Genomic DNA, 27,967 nt, shown 5'->3' on the forward strand with positions numbered 1-27,967 from the left:
TTTACTTATTTTTAAAATTTGTTACCTCTTTGATGTGATTGCTTTCAACCATTACTAGGAAATCCTATAGTCAATACAGGATTATTCAGTTACTGTATATATACTCTTAAAGTTAATTTAGAGTTAATAATAAACCAGAATTACATGTTTTATATGCACTAAAATCTCTCCAGAATTCCCAACTTAAAAATACTTTAATCAGCTTAGTTGACTTCAATGTTTTTTTAAAAGGCAAAAGGCCAGGAGAGTTTTATGAAACTGTTATGTATCCATCTACAAATATTTCAGAAGTGCACTGCTCTTACATATAAAGTCATTTTGATTGCACTTTGGAATCCAGGCGTTAAAATGTACAGCTTGTATGACTTCAGTTTAATAGGCTGTCAACTGTCCAGTCAACTGCATTTCAAAACTAGGCATGCCTTTAATCTTCAATGAAAAAAAAGTAAAGAGAATAAATTCAGCTATTAGCTTGAAGGTAAAAACAAATGAAAGGATAAGGTGAAAGCAAGCAGTACTAGAGTCCATAGATTTCTTATTAGAAATTTGAAATTATATTATCAGTGTATGGTAATTATATATATACACATACACATGCACTCACATACAAGTACACTCGTGGGTAACTTAATGACAGAGATAATTTCAGAGGAATGAATCCTTGGATGACATCCTTGCTTATATAAACATCATGGAGTGTACTTCCACAAACCTAGATGATATAGCCTACTATACAACTAGGCTGTGTGGTATGGCCTGTTGCTCCCAGCTACAAACCTGTATGGCATGGTATTTGTGAATCTAAACATATCTAAGCATAGAAGAGGTACAGTAAAAATACAATATAAAAGATAAAAAATGGTACACGTGTATAGGGCAATTAAAATGGATGGGAATTGTAGTACTAGAAGTTGTCTGGGTGAGTCAGTGAGTGAGTGGTGAGTGCATGTGAAGACCTAGGACATTACACTACCATAAAATTTATGAACACTGTCCAGAAGCTACACTAAATTTATTCAAAAAACATTTTCTTTGTTTAATAATAAATTAAACTTAGCTTCTGTAACTTCTTTATAAAGTATTTAATTTTTTTCTTTTGCCTTTTTTACAATAAACCTTAGCTTAAAACACAAATATGTTGTACAGCTATACAATTACTTTTCATGTATTTCCTTATTTTATAAACATTTTCCTATTTTTTGATTTTTTTTGTTTACTTCTTAAACTTTCCTGTTAAAAATTAACACACATACACATTAGTCTAGGCCCACATAGGGCCAGGGTTATCAATGTCACTGTCTTCCCTCTCTTCATCTTGTCTCAGTGGAAGTTCTTCAGGGGCAACAAAATACATGGAGCTATCATTTTCTATGATAACAATGCCTTCTTCTGAAAGACCTCCTGAAAAACTTGTCTGAGGCTATTCTATAGTTAATTTTTTTTAAATAAATAGGAGTATGCTCTAAAATAACAATAAAAATCATAGTATAGTAAGTCCGTAAGCCAGTAACATAGTCATTTATGTTCATTATCAAGTATTACGTACTGTGCCTTATTGTATGTGTTATACTTTTATATGACAGGCAGGGCAGTAAGTTTGTTTACACCAGTATCACCACAAGTACATGAGTTTCTGCTACAGAAACCTGACAATTATATCGTCACTAGGCAAGAGGAATTTTTCAGCTCCATTATAATCTTATAGGACCACTGTCACCTATGCAGTCAATCACTGACCAAAACATCATATGGACAGCATGACTCACCATTTTCCAATGATAAATTACATAATTAAGTAAATTATTAGCAACAGAACTAATTGTATAGTTCTGAACAACTAATTAAAATATTTGTTTTGAGAATATTTAGGTTAGTCCAGGTTTGATTATTTTATTTGTACCTATGAAAATATTTGTTTTACTTTTATAACTTGCATAGCTTTTGCATAGTTTTGATATAGCCATAAAATTAATAATTATGTCAAACTTATATCTTTGTAATATTCATAATGTCTTATTTTTTAGAATCATTTGGTCTTTACAACACTGTCAATTCAAAGACAATCTTTTTTTTAATGTATTTATTTTTATCTAATTTATTCTTTAGATTCTAAATGCATGTTTGGGATTACCTTAGTAGTTTATGCATTTCAAAAACGATTTTTTGGTGGGTATATGTGCCAAGACAAGCTAGTTTTTTACTAAATATTTCCTAATTTTTATTCTTTTAAATATACTTCATCACCATACCTAATATTTTTGTATTTTTATTACAAACTACAAATCTGCATTGCTTGTATTTTAATTTAAAATTTAAATTTGTTAAACAAATGTATATACATACATTTTAGTCCAAAAATTTCACATGGCTACTCCATTCGTCATGCAAATTTGTATGTCCAGACAATTTCTTCCAACATATTTAAATAATATATTTAATAACCTTTTTGAGTTCACTGCAGAGTTTGACAGATAGAAAATCAACTATTTGGGGGCTAAGGTAAAATTTAGTTATCTTACTATTGCACCCAATGGACTCACATACACACACACAATATTTTTTCCTATTCATATAATATAGATTTTTTTATCTTAATCTCCATCATGGTTATATAAGTCCTTAGATTTTTTAAACTTTTATTGTACTCTATTCTTTAAAAATGTACAACATGCTACAGGTTTGTTATACTTCAATAACAGGGAAATGAATTAATTAAATTAATTGAGTGAATAAATTAAATGACTTACTTTTAGTGAATCTATTTCTTTTCTTCACAATTGGCTGCAAAAGTCCAGTCGTTTAATAACAATTGCTACTCACACCCTTAACCCATCACAGCCTGAGAATCGTGGGACACACTGTGTGGGAGGGAGCCGTGGAAAGCCAGGATGAAGGGGGACAGCATGTGAGGGCCTGGTCAGGTCCCTGCACCTCGTGTCACTGGCTTCTGGGAGCACAGAATCAGGCTGGGCACAGAGGCCTCTTTTCTACCCAGGCACCAGCAGGGGAGCTCCATCCAAAGGAAGCCAGAGCTCCCCACCAGGCTAGCCAAGGAGCATGAGGGGCCAGGACTGGCTGGAGGAAGGAAGAGCAGAAGAGAAGCGACTCTGATCTGTCACCACACTTAGGAGATCTGGCCTGCCTCTGCCACATCCAGCTGCTGGGGAGCTGGCCTCGGCCCTCTGAGGGGCCACTGGCACTCGAATCGGCCTTGACTTTTCGGCCTTCTCAGATCTCACTGCCTCATCATGGGCTTTCTGCTACTCTGGTAGCTTTTTGGCCTCTTGGCTTTTTCGCCTTCTGTCAAACATGAACTTCTGGTACAGGTACTTCTCCGGCTCCTTCATCACCATAATGGCCAGGCGCCTGGTCTCGCTCTCCTCCTCCTGGGCCAGCTGCTGCTTCTTCTCCAGCTTCTCGTGTCCTGTTATCACCCTGGGCTTCTTCCCCTCCGTTCTCTGCTCCTCCAGTGCTGCCAGCCAGGCCTTTTCCTCCGTTTCCGAACCACTCTCCTCTTCATTTTCTCCCCCTTCATCACCATCACCTTGGTTGTCTTCCTCCTCCTCCTCTTCTGACTCATTCAAGTTTCCTGGGTCCTCTCCCCGCTGCAGAGCCAGAAGCTTCAGCTTCTCAGATGGGATGTAATCTCCTTCCTCCTCAGTCACAAAGGGTGAAGAATGTAGGGGTAGCTGCATTGCAGGGAAGTACTCTGCTCCGGGAATTGCAGTCTAGCGTTCATGGAGTCAGACACCCACTGGGGCTCCACGTAATGTCTGCCAATAACTGAGGTCTGCTGCCCAGGCCAGTCGACAATCTGGTGGGTGCTGCATAGGTGGGACCCATGTACAAAGGCTTTTCCCAGGATATGTCCCCCGCAATACTCCTGATGACGAAGGCTAGGGCTTCAGGGAACACCTGTCAGTTAACGAAGAACTTCAAGCCCTCAAAAAGCTTCTTGTGCTTTTCCTGCGCCTCTAGCTCCTTCTTGTGGTCCTCCGCCTGCACCGCCAACTCCCCGTTGGCGGGAAACTCATCCACCTCGGCCTCTTCTTCTGTGGCAGGCACCACCGCACCGGCCAGGCTGGCACTGAGGGCCTCCAGTTTCTCCACTGGGCTCTCTGAGTCCAGCGCATAGGTGCCCTCACTGGCTTTCACCTCTGCTTGGGCCTGACCCTCAGCTTGAGGGAATAGTGAACGCTGAGCGACTGGTAGAGGCTGAAGTTCATCGATGAAGCCCAGTAGGGTGCTGTAGAAGTAGGTGAAGGTGGCCATGACTCTGTAGTCCACGTCTGTCCGGTGGTCGTGGGAGGAAGCATAGGGGGTGATCCACACGACGGGCTGCGCCAGCACCTCAGCCCGGTAGTAAATGCCTTTGATGGACAGGAAGACCTTGCTCGGGGCACAGGCAGCGATGACGTAATGCATGAACTCCACTGCGATCCCGCAGCACAGCGGAATGGTCTGCACATGGCACTTGTCAGCCTGGGGGAAGGTGGAAAAGAGGAAGCACATGGAGAAGGCGGTGCTGCCCAAGTCCCCCCGGGCGTCGATGAATGTGGGGTACCGTTCCTTGATGATGTGGTCATGTGTGTAGTCGGCCTTATGGTCCTTTAGATGTTCCACGGTGTTCCGCTCGCTCTTCTCATAGGCCTTCCGGGGCTTCCTGACAGACACCTTGTATTCCCGGACCTTGTTGACGATGAATTCTTGGAGGAGAAACCTGATATCTTCGATGAGGTAACAAGTTTGGGCGGCAGTAGCACCTTTATTAACCTTCTTCTTGTGTTTGGGTTCATGGGGATAAATGCCCATCAGGGTGCACGGCCGCCTCGAGTCAGCCACGGTCAGGGGGAGCTTCTTTCGGGCTTTGCTTCCGGTGTTGTGGTTGGCGGGCGAGCCTCGTTCCTGCTGCTGCTTCTCAAGGCCTCCTGTAGCTCCATGTTGAGGAGCCCACGAGTGCCGCGGACTGACAGTGCCACTTCCTCCCCGAGTCTGTATTTGTCCTCTGGTAAAAATCTTTTACTCTCTAAATATAAACCAAACTTTATATTAATTAATTTCGTAACATTTAGTCTTCAGTTTTAACATTTAATTATATATTTCAACTTCGGGGATAAAAATGTATTACAAAAAAATATTTACATTGCCTTTTAATGACCTGTAGGCTACTCTATTATGGTTCAACTAACTATTACTTTATTGAAAAAAAATTATTTAATGGTCTCATTCCTATAAAGTTCAAACAATGTGGTATTCAATATCATATATATACATGATATATATACATATGTATACATGATATCTCAAATTAAGTAGGTTTTCATATGCATGAGAGGAGTTTGAAAACTCTGGCTTCAAGAAATAGCAAAAATTGAAATATACAACAATAATTAATGGAGAAGGATTAGCAGTATGAACAAAATTATTCATACAATTGTGAAACTATGGTTCCTTCTAAAACTTTCCACAGATAAGTAATTATCAAAAAGTCTATATAAAAACAATTAGAGAATGTTAAAGTACTATTTTAGCATGTCTGAATTTTTGCAAGGAAAATTAAAACATAAAGTTTTGGTGTTTATTTTTATTTGCTGTGTTTTTAAAATAAGCTTTAGCCCACCTTATGGAGTTCCTTGTTTGGTATTTTGCATTTCATAAATATGACTTTAGGACAACAAAAATAACCTTCAATTCATGGTACGTTGATGGAAAGGAAGAAAGGTGAGGGGATAATATTACACAACTTGATTTAGAAATGCATGGATGATTTCATTTTTATTTTAACTTTTATTTGAAAACTGAACCCAGATAAGGCCATATTTACTCTACTACATATAGAGTAGTTCAAAGATAGGATTTCTCAAAGCAGAGCTTTGATGCTTACTCTGAATCAGTGGAAAGACATTTTATTCAAAAGTCGAAAGTGTGCTTTCACTTCTGTTATTTATGACTGCTGTCTCACAGTGTCATCACCCTACATGAAGCATTATATCCTTCTGACTTGTTGCAGGGTAATAATGCAAAAATATATGTAATAAAACCTGCCACATAGTTCCCCAAAAAGTACAAAAAAAACTAGCTTTTTACATTGTATAATTTTCCACACATACAGTTTCCATTCAAATTGCTAGTCAAGTTTCAATAATTTGTTCAAATTTAAGCTTAATGCTCCCTGGGATGTCTACTAATCTTTAATAAAAGAACAAGGTAATTGGTTCATTTACGGCTTTATTCATTTAGATTTCTTTAAGAATATTTTAGTAAGAACTGTATTTTATTTGAAGAAAAAGTATTTTTCTTCTTAATTGGTGATTTCACCTTAAATTTTAAATAGGAAATACAATTGACCCTTCTTCAAAGGAATGGAATTTGTATTTAAAAATCTGAGTCTCCTTTTGAAAAGAAAGCATTATGTTTTTTCCTAAAGTGTTAAGCACACACACATTTTATATATTTATATATATACACACGTTTTATATATTTACATATACACACATTTTATATATTTATGTATATACACACTACTATTTTATATATTTATATATGAGATTTTTTTACATTTATATATATTTATATGTGTGTGTGTGCATGTGCGTGTGTGTATTACATGAGGTTAGAGAGAGAACAGACTTCAGCTAACATCCTTAATGCTCTGATATACAAGTTGAAGATTTGATCAAAGTATCAGTTATTTGAATTTTTAAAATACACATTGGAGATTTGTAACTGAAATTCTAATGCTGAATATGTTAAGAATAATGGGCAATAAAATAAAAGGAACAATGCATTCTTGGAATAAAGAAAGGATAAAGAGTCAATCATTTTTGTTTTAAGCCCTCTGATTGTCTAAAATTGACACAGAGAATTCACTCTTCTTGAAGAGGACTCTGAATGTGAATGATTAGCATTACAGGAAAACCTAAAAGCAAGAGCAGGCCCCAACCTCAGCATTACTGATTTGCATTCTACCTAAAATTATACTCTGATAGCTGTTCAGATTCCCGTCCTGTGCTGCAAAGTTTCCTCAAGTATTTGTCCTGCTCCTCTTAATGCCTATAAAATACATCTCAATAGATATTTTAAGCTGACCTCTGTTATGTTTATGACAAAATATACAGAACAGCAAATAATTTGAAGAACTCAAGGAGAAAAGAACCCCTAATACTTCAGCAGTATAGAAAATAACCAGAATCTATCTCATCATATATTCATCCAGTCACTAATTTAACACCTGTTACATGTCAGGCTATATCCTTGGGATATATTGGTGAGCTAAATACATTGATGAGCTAAACAACAGTTTGTACATATGTGGAACTTAAATGCTAGCATGGCATAGAAAATATTTCATGTTCTGATATTTTCTGGTTGTACTAAAATATATAGGCAATAGCAAATATTATAATAACCACCATAGTGACCAAGATACTTTGTCTTCAATTGGCCACATTTAATAGCATCTTTATGTATTTGGGCATCATTCAGAGTTCATCAATATCAAGTGACTGCTGTCACAACTAAAGAAAAAGTATGCACATTTGAAGACATATGTAGTGAATATCTGTATATTGCTTTAAAATCCATGCACCAGACTCCCATATTATCCAATAATGGCAATTTGGGACTCTTTTTGCAATGCCTTGTAAATCCTTGCTTTAGGTATGTTTGGTTTTTGGGGGGTGGGGATTATTTCTTTCATTTTAGGCTGTCATCTCTGTTCACAGTCTAACACAGTGTTTTGTAGGATAATATTGAAGACATATTGTATGGTCCAAGGTGTGGAAGGAATAAATATTTGACTGTATATATTCTTACGTTATTCCTGAAACTTGTGGAAAGCAACAGGAAAGAGGAAATCATGAAGCCAGAAATCTTTAAAAATCACTATTTACAATGTCAGTAAAATACAGCATGATTCCCTGTGCTTTTGTTACGTTGTAGGAAAAGATATTTAAGAAGACATAAATTTATGTGAACTGCTGAGATTTTCTGACAATTTTTATCTCTTTTACCTTCCAAGTGTAAACAAAAGAAATATTGTGCTTGCATTACGGTAGAATTGGCAGGGATAGGTTTTATGAATGTTATTGCAACTAAAGTTTTTGGTCACTGCAAGCAAATTGCTCAAGTTCAACATTTCAAACTGTGCAAACCAAAGAAGCAAGAGTTACTTTCTCATCCTGCCATCTTTCTACTTAATTATAGAGGCAATAAAGTAACTTCATTTATCTGATGATGATAAGCTAATTTATATAGTAGACACCCAATGCCTATTATGTGGCAATAATGATGATTACCTGCAAATGTTTCTTATAAACAGTTTCGTAGAGCTTAGAAGGCTTCTATTCTTAAATTATATTTTTCTCGTATGAACCGTGTTTCTCATATGAACCGTATTCATTGGAACAAAAAAACTAAACTCTTTTGGAAGAGCTCTGACATTTGGTGTCATTCTTTAACGTACTGTTTGCGAGGACCCGACAGAATTAATGAGATTGATGTAATTTCAGACCCCAGATTTGATTGAGTGAACGATAATAGAACTTAGGAATGGAAAACAATGGGGACAATGTTGAAAATAGGTTATCTGAAAACAGATGCACAAATTTTGGAGTCAATGCTTTTGCATTATCTCTTTTATTATTATACTTTAAGTTCTGGGGTACATGTGCAGAATGTGCAGTTTTGTTACATAGGTATACACGTGCCATGGTGGTTTGCTGCACCCATCAACCCATCACCTACATTAGGTATTTCTCCTAATGTTATCCCTCCCCTAGTCCCCCAACCGCCCGACAGGCCCCAGTGTGTGATAGTCCCCTCCCTATGTCCATGTGTTCTCATTGTTCAACTCCCTCTTATGAGTGACAACATGCGGTGTTTGGTTTTCTGCTCTTGTGATAGCTGAGAATGATGATTTCCAGCTTCATCCATGTCCCTGCAAAGGACATAAACTCATCCTTTTTTATGGCTGCATAGTATTCCACAGTGTACATGTGCCACATTTTCTTAATCCAGTCTATTATTGATGAACATTTGGGTTGGTTTCAAGTCTTTGCTATTGGGAATAGTGCTGCAATAAACATACGTGTGCATGCATCTTTATAGTAGAGTGATTTATAATCTTTTGGGTATAAACCTTCTCAGAGGAATAATGCAACTCACTCATTTAGTCTCTAATAATATTTTTTCCTAATTTTTCACTTTAACTTGTTTTTCTCTCCAGTTTTAAGGGCTTCTCAATATTTTAATTATACTTGATAGAGCCTGATAAAGGAGTGGAGCATCTTCTATTGGACAACTCTCTCTATAGGAGTAACTGCCAAAAAAATTTCGTGGCTAAAAAATTGACTTTATGATTCTGTAGGTAGATAATTTGGGCTGGGTTTACTAGGCAGTTCTGATTTGAACCAGACATGGATTATCTGATTCTCATGCATCTGCAGTTAAATGGTGGGCCAGCTGTGACTGGTTGGTTATGATGGGTGGGACATCTGGGACCAACTTGCTCTTCTCTCTATCTGTTCTTTTATCCTACATTAGCCTTACCTAAACTCATTCCCATGGTAGCCCTAGAGTTCCAAAGCCTCATTGTGCCAGCACTTTAAATATCCACTTGCATCAGGTTTTCTACTGTTCCACTGGCCTAAGCAAGTCATAAGCTTTGCCAGCTTTCAAGAGATTTTAACATAAACTTGACCTCTTGATAAGTAGAGCTGCAGAGCATTTATCTGTTTTGTCTCCAATCTACCATATTCCCTTTGAATAAAGCCACTAGGAATTTAATATTTAAGTCTCAGCAGTTCCTGTATTGAAGTGGTCACTTGAGGGTAGGAGGGGCACTGAAATCTTCAATGTATATGTCAACATATTGACGTAAGACACAGATTTCATCATGGGCAGAGTGCTAAGGAATAAGGCAACATAACATTTTTAGGGAAATTCAAATATTTTTATACTCTACTAGTAAAGGAAGTAAGATTAGGGTTTGTTCATAGAAAATGCTGCTGGGTCCATGAATAAGTAATGAGTATCTAGAAAGGCCAGCCCATGGGTGACTCAACAGATATCCTAAGAGGACTCTCAAAGGTTTCTAATCAAAAAGCTGCTGAGGTTTGCACTTTGGAAAGATCATTCTGGATGCATCATTCGGTAGTAATCAAGACTGAAATCCAGTAGACATTTAGTTGACTGTTATTTGAGTAAGATTCTGTAGTAGGTGCTGTTTGTTCTCCACTGGATCTCCTGTTAGCAGGCTGATGTGCCTATCCCCCAGCTATTGTAAGTGCTGCCTGCTAATGGCTCACAGTTACCCCAGTTCCTAGATAATTGCTTCAGCTAGCAGAAGCCAACCTTGTTGGAATGCTATGTACACACCTACTCATATTGAGGCAGTGTCCATTCATGAACGATTGATATAGGGGCAACTTTCCCTCAAAGGGGCAAAACACTACAGTAAGATTTCTATTTCAGAGGCCTCATCCTCCAATGTGGATTCAGCCCAGGGTATACTTTACCAGAATTAATAGTCTTGCTTGACCCTTCCCTTTTCCTTTCACTCACTTCAGACTATATATTTTTTTTATTAAAAGCTATCCTTCAATATATAACTACTACCCAAATCTCTGTCTCAACCTCTGCTTTTAGATATCCTAATCTAAGATACATGTTATTACTTCCTGAAGTAAGCAACATGCATATTTTTTATCATCAAACAGAATATACAGCATATGAGCACAGAGCCCTTTCTCAGACCTTCTCTTGTGTTCTCTCTTGGTTTGATGCTGTGAAGAGTCCTCATGAAACACTACTTATCTGACTCACTGAGCACATGTTCTGTGATGGGTTCATCAATTTTTTTTTTCTGTACAGGTCAAATACTATATGTTTTTGGCTTTATAGACCATAAAATCTTAGTCACAGCTACACAACTCTGCTATTTTTGTGTGAAGAGAGCCTTAGATAATACATATAGAAAATGACAAATGAATGGTATAATAGTGGCTATAGAAGTATTCCTTACACTATTGTTTCTTTTTCTTACTTGAACTTCTATGACACCACCCTCATAAACAGGTAGCATCTATCCCATTCATATTGCTGATACTACATTAAAATTTATGAATAGTTTAATTTATATGTGATATTACAACTGCACAAAGAATGCTTATTTTTCTCTGCTCCACTTGATTGTAGGGAATGCAGACATATCTCATTTTATTGCCCTATGAAGATATTGTATTTTTCACAAATTGAAGATTTGTGACAAACTTGTGTCAAGCAAGTCTATTGGCATCATTTTTTTCAACTGTATATGTTCATTGTGTATCTCTGTATAACATTTTAGTAATTCTTGGAATGTTTCAAAGTTTTTATTATATCTGCTATGATGATCTTCGATCAGTGCTCTTTGATGTTACTATTGTAATTGTTTTGGAAAGCCACAAACTATGCCCATATAAGACAGGAAAAATAATCGATAAATGTTAAGTGTGTTCTGACTGCTCCACTGATAAGATGTTCTCCCCATCTCTCTCACTCTTCTCAGATGTCCCTATTCCCAGAGTCACAACAGCATTGAAATTAATCCAGTTAATAACCCTACAATGGCCTCTAAGCGTTAAAGTGAAAGGCAGAGTCTCATGTCTCTCACTTGAATTCAAAAGCTAGAAATGATTAAGCTTAGTGAGGAAGGCATGTTGAAAGCCAAGACAGACCAAAAGGTAGGCCTCCTGCACCAAACAGTTATCCATGTTGTAAATGAAAAGGGAAAGCTCATGAGGGAAATTAAAAGTGCCACTCCAGTGAACACACAGATGATAACAAAGTGAAATAAACTTATTGCTGATATGAAGAAAGTTTTAGTGTTAAATTCTTAAGCCAAGTCGTAAACCAGAGCAAGACCCTAACTCTCTTCACATCTATGAAAATTAAGAGAGGTGTGGAAGCTGCAGAAGAAAAGTTGGAAGCTAGGAGAGGTTGGTTCATGAGTTTAAGGAAATCATCTCTATAACAAAAAAGTGCAGGTGAAGCAGCAAATGCTGATGTAGAAGCTGTATCAAGTTATTCAGAAAACACACCTAAGATAATCAATGAAGGTGGATACACTTATCCACAAATTTTCAGTGTGAATGTAACAGCCTTATACTGGAAGAGGATGTCGTTGAGGACTTTCATAGCTAGAGAGGAAAAGTCAGTGTATGTCTTCAAAGTTTCCAGGGACAGGTTGACTCTTTTCTTACAGGTTAATAGGTTAATACAGCTGTTGACTTTAAGTTGAAACCAATACTCATTTACCATTCTGAAAATCTTAGGGCCCTTAAGAATCATGTTAAATCTACCCTGTGCTCTAGAAATGGAATAACAAAACCTGAAAGACAGCACATGTATTAAATCCAATGTCAAGACCTACTGCTCAGAAAAAAGATTCCTTCCAAAATATTACTGCTAACCAACACTGCATCTGGTCATCCAAGAGCTCTGGTGGGGATGTATAAGAAGATAAATATATGATTTCATAATTTCTAACACAACGCCAATCCTTCAGTCCATGTATTAAGCCATAATTTTGACTTTCAACTCCTATTATTCAAGAAATGTCCTTTATTCAGGTTATCCCTGCCATAGAGAGTGATTCTTCTGATGGATCTGGGAAGAGTAAATTGAAAACCTACAGAAAAAGATTCAACATTGTAGAAGCCGTTAGGAACATTCATGATTCATGGGAGAAGGACAAAATATTAACATTAACAAGAATTTGGAAGAAGTTGATTCCAACCCTCAGAGTTGACTTTGGTGTTCAAAACTTCAATAGAGGATATGTTAATAACTATAGATGTGGTGGTAAGAGCAAAAGAACTAGAATATGTGACTGAATTCCTAAAATCTCGTGATAAAACTTTAATGGATAAAGAGTTGCTTTTTAAATAAAATGATCTCATGAGTGGAATTTACTACTGGTTAAGACACTATGAACCTTGTTAAAATGACAGCAAATGATTTAGAATAGTGCATAAACTTTGTTAATAAAACAGTGCAGAGTTTGAGAGAATTTACTACAACTTTGACATAAGTTCTGTGGGTAAATGCTATCAAACAGCATGATACGCTACAGAAAAATCTTTCATGAAAGAAAAAGTCAATTGATGTGGCAACCTCACTGTCTTATTTTAAGAAATTGTCACAGCCACTCCAACCTTCAGCAACCAACACGGTGATTAGTCAGCAGCCATCAACATCGAGGCAAGATCCTCCACCAGCAGAAATATTATGCTTGGCCTAAGGGTCAGAGGATTATTAGTGTTTTCAGTAATAAAATACACTTTAATTAAGGTATGTACGTTTTTTTTTAAGACATACTGCTATTGCACAGTTATTATAAAGTATAATGTAAACATAACTTTTTTTTTTTTAGCTGGAGTCTCACTCTGTCGCTCAAGCTGGAGTGCAGTGGCGCAATCTCAGCTCACTGCAAGCTTGCAAGCTCTACCTCCCAGGTTCATGCCATTCTCCTGCCTCAGCCTCCCAAGTAGCTGAGACTACAGGCGCTCGCCACCACGCCTAGCTAATTTTTTGTATTTTTAGTAGAGATGGGGTTTCACCATGTTAACCAGGATGGTCTCGATCACCTGACCTTGTGATCTGCCCGCCTCGGCCCCCCAAAGTGCCAGGATTACAGACCTGAGCCACCGTCCCCGGCCAACATAACTTTTATATGTAATGGGAAATCAAAAAAATTCTGTGACTCAATTGTGATATTTGTTTTATTATAGTGGTCTGAATCTGAAATCACAATATCTCAGTTAGTCTTTTTCATAATATCAGACTTAATAAAAAAGTTGGTCTTTCCTCTCTTCCTCCTTGTCTTCCTTCTCCTTCCCTTTGTGAGATTAAAGTTTTGAGTGATTTCCAAGATGATAAATAAAACTGAGGGAAATATTCAGTGACAAATTCTCAATATTCTAATATAACTTAAAATATATGTTTGCAGACCTCACTTAAAAACATTTAGCACTGTTGTACCATTTAATATCTTTTTCTGACAAATCTTATTAAGCTTCTTGATTGATTTTCACTTGAATTATTAAATAAAAATTTTACATTTTATGTTTTCCTAATAGCTTAATAATCCCCTCCTACATTAAGGCCAAGCTAAATACATTACAGTGGTAATATTTTTCTCTCAACTCACTTTTTTAATGAATATGGAATGTTGCTAGGCTGACATTAGGACAAAAGAAGTCTAAAATAATATGTTATGGAACCTTGTGAGATGCAGTTTGATAACTGTGGTTTTATGATATGATATTTCATAATCTGAGCTATTTTTATTTTGTCCATTCATTATTTCTACAACCAAGTATGTATTGACAACTGTTTAGATGTTACTTGTTATAGATGCTAAAATGTGAAAAAAAAGATAAGAAATACAAAGATAGGCAAAACATAATTTATTTCCTGGAGGAACTTAAAATCAAAGGCAGGGAAAAGAATAAAAAAGAACAACTCCAAACTAAGGCAAAGGTAAGTGACTGGACATATTTGAAATAAAAGGCTCATGGATTAAGATATTAAGAACACACCAAGTTGAGAAATTAAGAACCTTCCTTAAAGAAAACAATGCTTAAACTTCATCTAGAAAATAAATAATATTTTATCAAGTAATGGTATTAAAGAAAGAGCACAAGGTAAAAGGGTGACCCTAAATTAGAACATAGAATAAATTCAGCTTGAAACATGTTAAGAAATAACACTCATTACATTTTGGTATACAATATTGATAGAGAAAGACAGTATTTTTGGAATGGTGGTAGCAGGAGCTCTGCGGACTCTCCCTAGAGTAACAACCATAATTGGTAGAAATTATGAAAACAAAACAAGGAACTTTTAGTTTTTTAAAGTTATTCTATTTACATTATTAAATAGATACTTGATTATATATATCTAAATGAGAGTTATAAATGTCACAGCACCATGTCCCTATGGGCTTTAAAAACATGGCTGTTTTCCAGATTTTTTTCCATAATCCAAAATATTACGTGTGGTCACACCTGATAAATTTATAAAAATCATATTAAAAAATCCTGGATTCTAGCTGCCAAGAATGAAATTTAAATGTGCTATCTAGCCAGATGCAGTTGTTCCCTGGCCCATGTTCCATATATGATGGTTTGTCTGATTTGAATCAATAACTTCTGCTGAAGATAAAATCAGATTAGGTGGTCATACAAGGCTGAGGACCCTAAAAGGAAACTGCTTGGCAAAATGAGTTGTTTCACCTGCATAGCCTGGGAGGCCTTAAATCCTCTTCAAGCAGCTGTGAAGTGTCATTTGAGCAATCGATCTACTTTTTACTCTGTGTCTCCATGACATTTATTAGCATAGTTTTTATGTGTTTCTGTGATACCTAATAATACAGTGTGGAGAGCAGAGGCAAGAAGCTTTCAGAATGGTAGAGAAGTCAGTCTCCCTTTTTCTATCTATTGGCAGTATTGTAGATGGAAAAAAAAATGTGTTGATCAAAGTTTGATATATGCTGTTTGATTTGATTGCTCTTGAAAAAAGTAAAAACATATTTTAGTAGGCCTAATAATTTGCTGGTAAAATTAAGTTGGATTTTCTAAGAGTTTTATACACTTGACTAAACAATTCCATAGTGACACATACCATGTCTTATAATAACTTTAAGGTCAGAGGATTGCAATATTCTATATTTAGAGCACATAGCCATCTTGAATGAGAATAAAGTTGATAGGTCTTTCAAATAACTTGCAGCAATCACTTTCTGTTTATCCAATACATCTTGCTTATTTATTGTATGAGTATTTTAAAAGTTCTGTACTCTTCAGATATTTAGAATTGTTTCAAGTGTAGTTTTTTTTGTTTTTTTTTGTTTTTTTTGAGACAGAGTCTCGCTCTGATGCCCAGGCTGGAGTGCAGTGGTGCGATCTCGGCTCACTGCAAGCTCTGCCTCCCAGATTCACATCATTCTCCTGCCTTAGCCTCCCAAGTAGCTGGGACTACAGGTGCCTGCCACCACACCCGGTTAATTTTTTTGTATTCTTTTGTAGAGACAGGGTTTCACCATGTTAGCCAGGATAGTCTCGATCTCCTGACCTTGTGATCTGCCCACCTCGGCCTCCCAAAGTGCTGGGATTACAGGCGTAAGCCACCACACCCAGCCTCAAGTGTAATCTTAATATTCATTACTATTACTTAGAACATCAGACAAAGAAAAAAAGTGTTATTTTGACTCTGATGCTAAGCATTTTGTTTACATTAAACAAGTCTATTTTCTGGATCATAGTTTATTCTGTATAATAGAAGAGTTTGGATTGAATAATTCCTACCATCTTCCCATTCTAAAAATTTATTTTTCTGTAAGCTTTTCTAAACATTAAGTAAAAGTTAAAATATCTTAGGTAAATTTTGGTCTAAGATGAAGGGATAAGTACTTTTCTTGGCTAGACAATTATCTCCCCTAAGCTTGTGGGTTATTTTTAAAACTATGAGTGGACAGTGAGTAATGTCTTAAGAGGAAGGCATCAGTTAGAATGGCTCTGTAGCAAAACACCATTATAATCGTGACCTGCTATATAAGATATAGTTCCTATTGTATTTTCTTTGCTCTGTTCATAAATTCACTCTTCTTTAATGGAATCAAAGATATTTGATACCTTTCCCAACTTCAATAAACAAAAAGGGGATCTGATCCCAGGCAAGCTCTCTGGACCAATATTTTTTTCCTCAGTTTTCTCTTTCCTAGGATATCATGCTTCTTCAAACATAAGACGCTGAACAGTGATGCCACCCAGTTTTAACTTTTTAATTGTTTTTCTTATTTGGGCCACTGAGTGTCAGGGTTTTTTTAATATATATATATATATTATATTTCTTGAAAAAAGTATTACAAAGTAAACAAAAAAGGTAAAAATTCTGTTAACATTTTTATGTCATTATATAAAAAAATCACATAATTGATCTCCTTCTTTGTTATAAATTACCTCTTGTGAATCAATAGCCTAAACCATGGTACTTTTACCAATCCAGATGTTCACCAATGAGGGAAACATTGTCATATGGCAAATGGACAAGGAAGTGCCTTCAGCCTAACTGGGCCGGATTGTGCAAAGGCTTTCTGGCATAGGCACGTAGCAGGAAAAAAAGAAAAAATAAAAAGCATAGCTATTACTCTCAAGGAATTCACCACACAATCTGGGGAGATAACACTAACATACACTAAAAAATATTGAACAGAATAATGTAAGATGAGGTGAATTGTATGGTACAAACTTTAAGTATTTCTCATCTTAGAAAATAACTCCAAGGCCGGGTATGGTGACTTATGCCTGTAGTCCTAGCACTTTGGGAGGCTGAAGCAGGAGGATTACTTGAGCCCAGGAGTTCAAGACCAGCCTAGGCAATATAGTGAGAGCCCAATTCTACAAAACAAGTAATAATAGTAAAAAAAGCCAGGTCCTGTAATGTGCACCTGTCGTCCCAGCTACTTGGGAGGCTGAGGAAGGAGGATCACTTCAGCCTGGGAGATCAAGACTGCAGTGAGCTATGATCATGCCACTGCACTCCAGCCTGGGCAACAGAGTGAGATCCTGTCAGCTCCAAGTTAAATTTAATTTTTATTTATAAACTTAGTGTTATATCTATATAGATTATGTTCATTTTGTCCAATATGTATCAGCCACATGAAGCTATTTAAAGTTAGTTTCAAATTAAATAAAATTAGATTTAAAAACACATTTTTGGTTGTACTAGTCATATTTTATGTTCCACATTTAACTAGTAGCTACCATATCAGAAGACAAAAAAAAAGACACCAAACTTCTATTACTGAAGAAAGTTCTATTGAACTTGCTTATTTTTTAAAATTTGAGAAACTAATAAAGATAATAATGATTAAATTATTGAGTAGTAAACTAGATGATGCATTTAAAGTACTTAGTGCAGTGTTGGTTAGAAAGCAAAAGCTGCATATATGTATATATATATGTATATATAATATATATGGTTATTGCCAATTATGTGTCAAATAATATTTTGGGTGAGTGATATATATTTCCCCATCGACCATCATTGCGTTTTTGTATAACAGAAAACTAGAAATACATTTTGCAGATATGGAAATTAGACATGAAAAGATTATTGTATTAGTCAATGTTCTCTAGAGGGACAGAACTAATGGAATATATATATGTATACATATACGTGTGTGTGTGTGTATATATGTGTGTGTGTGTGTGTGTGTGTGTATATATATATATATATACACACACACACATGAGAGTTTATTACATACTAAATCACATGATCACGAAGTCCCACAATAGGCTATCTGGATGCTGAGGAGCAAGGAGAGCCAGTCTGAGTTCCAAAACTGAAGAACATGGAGTCTGATATTCAAGGGCAGGAAGCACGATAGAAAGATGTAGGCTGGGAGGCTATGCCAGTCTCCCTTTCACATTTTTCTGCCTGTTTATATTCTAGCTTAGCTGGCAGTTGATTAGATTGTGCCCACCCAGATTAACCCAGATAAAGGGTGGATCTGCCTTTCCCAGCCCACTCACTCAAATGTTAATCTCCCTTGGCAACACCCTCACAGACACACCCAGGATCAATACTGTGTATCCTTCAATCCAATCAAGTTGACACTCAGTTTTAACCACCTAAATCATTCACATTAAATCCTAAGCACAGACTGAGATTTCGATTTATATTTCCCAAACATAGAAACTCTTGTTCCTTTCCTCTGGATTTTATTCTCTTCCTAGATTAAAAAGAATGAGCAAAGCCTTGCATCAATTTTGAAAAATTGCTGAGGAAAGAAGCCACTACTTATTGAGCATCTCCTATCTGCCAGAACTTTCTTATGAATTTAATCACAGAAGCATGTGAGACAATTATATATTCTCGAAGCAAAAGATTATTTAGACTCAAGAGTTTAAATCACTTTTTAATCTAACACAATGGACAAATTTAACAACTGCCTTGAACACCACAGCTTGTTCTCTTTCTCAATTTTATTATTTTTTCCAGGCTAATTTTAAAATTTTTGTATAAGGTCAAATCTTTTCTCGTTTCATCCTAAATCTTCCAAATATTTCACATTACTATTATAGTATTGCTATATCAAATCATATTATACCAAATAGTATATATTTAATGCAAATTGTGAAAACATAACACAAATACATTAAAATGTATATATGTGTGTTTATATATATATATATATACACACACACACAAATATATATGTATATACAGTCATGTGCTGCATAATAACTTTTCAATAACACTGGAACACATATGTGCTCCTGATCCCATAGCGTTATAATACTGCATTCTTACTCTTTTTTTATGTTTAGATACACAAATACTTAATATTGTGTTACAATTGTCTACAGTATTCAGTACAGTAACATGCTGTAGAGGTTTGTAGCCTAGGAGCAATAGGCTATACCATGTAGCCTAGGTGTGTAGTAATATAATTTTGGGGTTTGTATAAACACACCTTATCATGTTCACACAAAAACATCACCTAACAACGTATTTCTTGGAACATATCTCTGATGTGAAATGACACATGACTCAATATGCATATACACACATATAAATTGTACATGTTCAAATAGGATATCAACTGCAGACATATGCACAGCAATCCTTTATTAAATGGAATGGAGCACCCAATAGTTTACTCTAACATTGTTTAGAATTCCATAAATAAAAACAGGCTATTTGAATTGATGAATATGAAATGTGCTAAGAGGAACAAACACAAAACATAATTATTAAATGGAAATGACAGGAAATAGATTTTTTAAAACCCTCCAGAATTTATTTGGACACAAGTTAAAAAGAAAACAGACATATTCAGCTAAACAAAATGCAGATGAATCTCTGTTACATTTTTAATTTTAGTAAGTTTATGTCAACATATTTTAATACTAGATGTCAATATTTTAAATTCACAGACCAATGTTTGCTAAAATATATTTTCATGATATTTTTATAGCACTCACATTCACTGCTAGACAATGTAATAAAACATGTAATGTTAGTAAAAGACAGGTATAATCGTGTAACTTGTTTTATTTTTTATTAAGTAATTATTTGCTTAGATGCTTCCAAAGATGGGCATTTGTCCACGGAGACTGATTGTAATGACCAACGCTAGAAAACCTGTGTTTGAGAGGAAGTAGTATTATCCATATTATTGTGTAGCCCTGTATTTTTCTCCTGTATCAACCACAGGGGTGAGTCTTAGAAAATAGTCTCCTTATAGGCAAGTCTCTCTCATTTCCCACTTTGCTTTTAGTGAGTAGTTTTGAAAAAGAAGTCTGTGCTTTTAGCTGCTTCATTTATCTCAGCCTTTCTACCAACCGTGTGAGAAGGGCCTACCTAGCCTTCCCTCCTGTTCTGCTTTTATCCTGCTTAACAATTCCTGCCTTACTAATAAAATCTGTGGACACACATTTTCCTGCTTTCCATTCTTGTCCTACTTCTGCTATAATTTCTAACCATGTGATTTAGACATAGGAATATTTGAAAGAAAATTTTAAGTTTATTTACTGTGTTCGTGGTTCTGTGTCTAGCAGATAAATGTCACGTTAATTTTCTAGTAAAAAAAGATATCTCTGGAGACACATTTCAAACAGACCTTTCTGAAAGCCTTCAACATAATGAACAGAAATACAAAGCTAATGAAATTAATTGACAAACTAACAACTTAAATCCTCCATTGAAGGAGAGTAATGACTTATCTATTTTTCATTGTGATTCCTAGTTGAAAACGAAATTTCTATTTTATCTAAGCAATTTTGACACGTAAAAGATTCTTTAAATGTGCTCATATAATATCCATTATTATCATGGTTTTCCAGAGTAAAAACACTGTATGAGCTTACAGGTAGTGCATTCATTGACAAAAGTTTTATCCAGGGCTAGAGATGGTGTCATGTCCAGATCTCTATTTCTCTTTCTCATATAGTTTGACAAGGAATAAGAAAGCCATCCCTGGGTTCTAGCAAGTCCTCTACTGCCTTTTAAAAAAGGGAAATAAAAGCATTGGTGTTTATTGAGCATTTTCAAGAAGTGGCTTTATGCAGAGTCAGCTTACTGCTTTGAAATAGTCCATTTGGATTGTTTCAACAAGTTCACAGCTATAACCAAAGTGGGGATAGGAAATAAGAGACAGATGGAAATGTTAGAGGGAGAGGAAGCCTCCACATCTTTCAAATACACTAATTCAGGCTGTGGATGTTGATAAATAATTTTCCCTTAAAGATTTCATCCTGGAATTTTGCCCTCAGGAAAATTTCACTCTATGCAATATTTGCCTTTCTTGAATTTCCCAAAATTTTTAGATTTGTGAAAATTTATCAGTATAAGAATAAATACTTACAAACAAATGTCACATGCAGATAGACATATTTAATGAACCAATATGAATTATTTCATTTAAAGAAGATACAAATAGGCCGCGCATGGTGGCTTATGCCTGTAATCCCTGCACTTTGGGAGGCCTAGGCAGGCGGATCAGGAGGTCAGGAGTTGCAGACCAGTCTGACCAACATGGTGGAACCCCAGCTTTACTAAAAATACAAAAATTAGCTAGGCATGGTGGTGCCATGCCACTGAGTAGCTGTAATCCCAGCTACTCAGCAGGCTGAGGCAGGAGAATCACTTGAACCCAGGAGGCGGATGTTGCAGTGAGCCGAGATCACATCACACCACTGCACTCCAGCCTGGGTGATGGAGCCAGACTCTGTCTCAACAACAACAACAAAGATAAAAAAAGAATTTACAAATAAAATAAATAGAATCAAATGTCTTGTTTATCACCACATAGGGCAATAAACTATTATAAACAAACTTCTGGGCACCTTTTATCTCATTGTTTCATTTTATTATGAATTTTTTTCCATAAAATATTCCAGCTATATTGTTACATCTTTTTAAGTGTCCCTATTCTCAAATTCAACTTTCGTCAGCCATGTGAATATATTGGAAAATCATGCTGCTTCCCCTTTCAGTACTTTTAAAATTTTGAGTTACGTTTGGCAATCTTTTATTGAACTCTTGCTTTGCCAGACATACTCTAAATACCAATGACTCAAGGATGATTAATAACTGATCATGTTCTGGTTTCTTATTATTTTGCAAGGAAGCAATCTCAAATCATTATATAAATATATCATTGTATTATATAAATTATATTATTTGAATCATATAAGAATGTGATAAGTAAAATGATAAGGAATTAAAAGGTACAAAACGGGAACTCTTGGCTTAGCTTCAGTTGACTATGGGTATGCTAGGGGTGCTTCTGGAAAAGGACTTGGCTTAGTCTAGCTGATGTCAACTGATCAGAAGGAGGCCATCATCAAATGCTCCCATTCCAATAAGTATATGCCACTCATTCCAGCCAGAGAGGGAGTTGGTTTCCCATCCCTTGGATCCAGTATAATTCTGAGTCTTGCTTTGACCAGTAGAAAGTGGCAGAGGTCATACTGTATGACTTTTAGGCTTAGAAGTGAAGAGGCCTAACAGCTATTCTTTTCTCTTGGAAGGCAGTCATCATAAAGAAGTCTGAATATCTTGGTTGAGAGCTAGACTTTGGAAACAGAGAGGCCCTGTATAATAACAGACTAAGAAGTAAGGAAGACAAGCCCAGCCAGTCCCACAACTATTTCATTAATACCAGATAAAGCAACAGACCTGCCAATGAAGCATCTTGGATCCTTCAGCTTTAGGTGAGTTGTCTCAGATTTCACCATGTGAAGCAGACATGCATGAGCTATGCTTATCTGCCTAAGCTGCAAAATCATGAGCAAATACATTTTTGCCATTTGAAGGAATTGATTGTGATGATTTGTTATGTAACAATAAACCAGTGAAAATGTGAGTATTCCATGTAGGAATAGGGGGAGTAGACAGTTAAGATACAATGATAAAGGGCATTCCAGAGGGAAGAGTGGAAATAAAGGCATAGAAGCGTGAAACTACTCTGTATGCCTGAATACACTCCAGTAACCTATTAGTCAAAGTGGCTAGTGATAAGATGATTAACTTGAAAAGGGTTTTTTTTTAAAAAGTAAATTTTCTAGGAGTAAAGAGATGACATCTCATCTCTGCAAATTTAATTGCTAAGATTGTTGCTGATACCACAACAATTGATAAAAATACTGTATCTTGCCAGTAACACGTTTTTGCATGTGTGTGCAAATAATGTAAAACATCCAATTCAGCAGGGATTATAAAGTGTAAAATGTGGCCTAAAGACTGAACTTCTGGTCCAATTTGTTGTGCGACTATAAGCAAGTTACTTAAATTTGCTGGTCTGCAGTATGTTTTAATCCATAAAATAAGGGAACTAAAATAAATTGTCCATAAAACCTTAAAGGATCTTTGAGCTCTAAGATTTGAAATCCATGTGGGTAACACATGACTCTATACCTAATATAACCAGTTATTTTTTTTCTAAACTATGATCTTTAACTTAACTGGGTAACTTGAACTTGTTTGTCCAGCACTGGAAGACAGGCAAAACTATCTGGCTGTTTTTCTCCGTACATCCTTTTTTGCTTCACATTATAAATGAATTCACTCTAAGACACATCTGTCCTGAGAAATTCCAGGTGTTCAGGTGAGGTGGGCTACAGAAAAATGAAGTAACATGGATTTGCATTCTAAAATGTTATCTTGAAAACTAATAAATCTAACCTTTCTAGGTGGATGTATGGAGTTAAAAGTACTAATTGATCATGTTGGCACTAAGGTGTTGTTCATTCTGCAAAGGCCACGTTAATTCAAATTGATGTGATTCAAATTAACCTTAATCAGCTTCTACACAGACGGTGATTCCATTACGGGATATATTGCAATTAGACTTCTCCTGTCTTTATCTGCCCCATGGCCTTATGAAAGGGTTTGAAATTTTTATTTTGCCTCTTTTGGTATTAAAAAAAAGTTATAATAACCATTCATTTACACATACCCTGTTATCATTCCAAGCTTAAATATTGACTTTTTGCCTGTTTACTTTTTGGTTCTGTTTACTCCAAAAATATCAAAATACTTGGGTTAGTGTGACCTACATTAATCTTAGACATGTTTTCTTTGCCTGAATGATAGGTTGCTATATGAGAAGACAAGTAAGCAGTAAAGTGTACCAGCTCTCATTTTATATTAATAAACTAAATGCACTATGTTTAGGGAGTCCACATAGTTAAAAAATGTATAAACTTGAACATAAATAGTAATACGGGATAAATGCACCTTTGAAAACATGAGTTTGAGTGGGTTAAGATATATATGGCTTTAAAGAAGCATAGTTATTTCAATTTATATTAAAGTAGACAATATTTTATGTTATTCTTTCTATCTTGTTCTTACAGTAATGTTCTTGTAGTAATTTTGGAAGTCAGTACTTTCCTTAAGAATACTAAAGTTTTCTTTTGGAAAAAGAGAAAAACCGAGGAGAGGAAACAAACTGCTGTTATATCTTCTTCCATGATCTTTGCATGAAGGTTAAGTTAAGGGCCACAAAAGTAGGCTAGCCTCATTTGGATAATACTCCATCCTAAACAGTACGGTTTTGAATATGTTGCTGAGACTTTCTGTGCCTCCATTTGTAAATGGTATAATAATACCTAGTTCATGGAATTGTTGTGAGAATGACATAAGTGAAAGCATGTATATTTCCATTTTCTATATAAACTGGTTTTCTACAAATTACAAAGCAACAACTAACCAAGTTAATTGAAATCGAGTTCTTTATTCAAATAATAAATATCTGGTATTTACAAATCAAAATTGAAAATCATAGTACACAACAAAAATTCATATATATAGATCAACAAATATAGTAATTTAAGACACCTTTTCCTTTGGTCTATGTGTCTGTTTCTGTACCAGTACCATGCTGTTTTTGTTACTGTAGCCCTGTAGTATAGTTTGAAGTTGGGTAATGTGATGCCTCCAACTTTGTTCTTTCTGCATAGAATTGCCTTAGATATTTGGGCTCTTTTTTGGTTCCATATGCATTGTAAAATAGTTGTTTCTCCTAGTTCTGTGAAGAATGTAATTGATAGTTTGATAGGAATGGCATTAAATGTATAAATTGCTTTGGGTAGTATAGCCATTTTAATGATATTGATTTTACTTATCCATAAGCATGGGATGCTTTTCCATTTGTGTTATCTCTGTTTTCTTTCAGCAGTGTTTTGTAATTCACATTGTAGAGATCTTTTGCATTATTTCTGGGTATTTAATTCTTTTTGTGGCTACTATGAACGGCAGTGCATTCCTGATTTGTCTCTTGGCTATTGTTGGTGTATAGGAATACTAGTGATTTTTGCACATTGATTTTGTATCCTGAAACTTGCTGGGGATGTTTATCAGCTTAAGAAGCTGTTGGGCCAAGACTATGGGATTTCCCAGATATAGAAACTTGTTATCTACAAAGAGGGATAGATTGACTTCTTCTCTTCCTATTTGGATGCACTTTATTTCTTTCTCTTGCCTGGCTGTTCTGGCAAGAACTTTCATAGTTATGTTGAATAGCAGTGGTAAGAATAGAGTGCCCAGAAATAAAGCTGCACACCTACAACTTCCGGGTCTTCAACGAAGCTGACCAAAACAAACAATAGGGAAATGATTCCCTATTCAATAAATGGTGCTGAGATAACTGGCTAACCATATGCAAAATACTGAAGCTGAACCCCTTTCTTATACCATATACAAAAATAAATTCAAGATGGATTAAAGACTTAAATATAAAACCCCAAAGGGTAAAAACTCTGAAAGACAACCTAGGAAATACTGTATTGGACATAGGAACAGCCAAATATTTCATGACAAAGATGCCAAAAGCAATCATAACAAAAACAAAAATTGACAAATGGGATCTAATTAAACTTAGGAGTTTCTGCATAGCAAAATAAACTATTAACAAAATAAACAGACCTACAGAATGGGAGCAAATTTTTTGCAAACTTTGCATCTGTCAAAGGTGTAGTATCTAGAATCTGTAAGGAACTTAAACAAACGTACAAGAAAAAAATGAACAACCCTATTAAAAAGTGGGCAAAAGACATGAACAGAGACTTTTCTAAAAAAGACATACATGTGGCTAACAAGTATATGAAAAAAAGCTCAATATCACTCACATTAGGGAAATGCAAATCAAAACCACAGTGAGATATCATCTCACACCAGTCAGAATAGCTATTACTAGCAAGTAAAAAAATAACAGATGCTGGCAAGATTGTGGAGAAAAGGGAACACTTATACACTGTCAGTGAGAGTGTAAATTAGTTCAACCATTGTGGAAAGCACTATGGTGATTCCTCAAAGAGCTAAAAACAGAACCACCATTCAGCTCAGCAATCCCATTACTAGGTATATACCCAGAGCAATATAAATTATTCTATTATAAAGACATATGCAAGCGAAAGTTCACTGCAGCACTATTCACAATAGCAAAGACATGGAACCAGTCTAAATCTCCATCAATGACAGATTCAATAAAGAAAATGTGGTACATATACACCATGGAATACTATCCAGCCATATAAAAGAACAAGATCATGTCTTTAGCAGGAACATGGATGGAGCTAGAGGCCATTATCCTTGGCAAACTAACAAGAGAACAAAAGCCCAAATACTGCATATTTTCACTTGTAAGTGGGAGCTAAATGATGAGAACTCATGAACACAAAGAATGGAACAACAGACACTGGGGCCTTTTGGATGGTGGAGGTTGGGAGGAGGGAGAGGAGCAGAAGAAAACAACTACTGCATATTAGGCTTGGTACCTGGTTAACAAAATAATCTGTACACCAAACCTGTGTGATATGAGATTACTTATATAACAAAGTTTCACATGTAGCCCCAAACCTAAAATAAAATTTAAAAAAGAGACACATTTAGGTGTTGTGTAACACATCCCTTTCATTGTATAGAATACATTTTCATAAGCGAAGGCCACTGAAAGTTATTGAACTTCTGTAAGCAGTGTGGGGAAACAATCAAATATATGAGATTTAGCGAGACCAACCTTCTGCTATGTAGAGAAAGAATGGGAGTCAGCTGGGGAACAAAATAGGGAGCAGGGAGTCATTTGTGGCTCTTACAGTCGTCCATCTGCCAAGGGTGGTAGCAAAAAACATGAACAGCAGAAAGGGGTATATTTTGCAAATGGACTGGCACATAAACAAGTAACCTAATTCTGCACTGCCTTGGAAGAACAAGGCTCACCAAATATTGCAAGATTCTATTTTAAAGAGTGGTGTAAAGGACACTGGAGACTCAAAAGCATGGAGGATTGGAGGGGGTGTGAGGGTTGAAAAACTATCTATTGGGTACAATGTACATGCTTCAGGTGATGGGTACACTAAAATCCCATATTTTATCCATGTAACAAAAAATCACTTATACCCTTAAAGCCACTGAGATAAAAAAGTATGGCTGAGCATGGTGGCTCATGCCTGTAATCCCAGCACTTTGGGAGGCCGAGGCAGGAGGATTGCTTGAGGCCAGGAATTTGAGACCAGCCTGGTCAACATGGCAAAACCCCGTCTCTACTAAAAATACAAAAATTAGCTGGGTGTGATGGCATGTGCCTGTAATGCCAACTACTTGGGAGGCTGAAAGCAAGAGAATCACTTGAACATGAATCATGCCACTGCACTTGAGCCTGGGCAACAGAGTGAGTGAAACTCCATCTCAAAAAATAAATAAATAAATAAGTTTCAAAAATTAATAGCCTCATGTAAATTTTATAATAACTAGAGTTTTAGTTTTGCCCATTATTAATATGCTTATCTCCCCTTGATGTGAAACACTAGAAAGGTGAATAGTCAATGTTTCATAAATTTCTTGTTTGTAAAGTACTACATTTTATTTAGTATAGCATAGTTTAGTATTTTATAGTGCAGTTTACTTTTGT

At 35.9% G+C, this 27,967-nt stretch overlaps 1 pseudogene; it reads right to left on the reverse strand.

Moving 5' to 3' along the window:
- Positions 1-3,044: 3,044 nt before the first annotated feature.
- The window catches only part of LOC100590180, a 123,150-nt pseudogene continuing 98,227 nt past the window's right edge, over positions 3,045-27,967 (reverse strand).

This window comes from Nomascus leucogenys, chromosome 7b (genome assembly GCF_006542625.1).
Source record: "Nomascus leucogenys isolate Asia chromosome 7b, Asia_NLE_v1, whole genome shotgun sequence".
NCBI lineage: Eukaryota > Metazoa > Chordata > Mammalia > Primates > Hylobatidae > Nomascus > Nomascus leucogenys.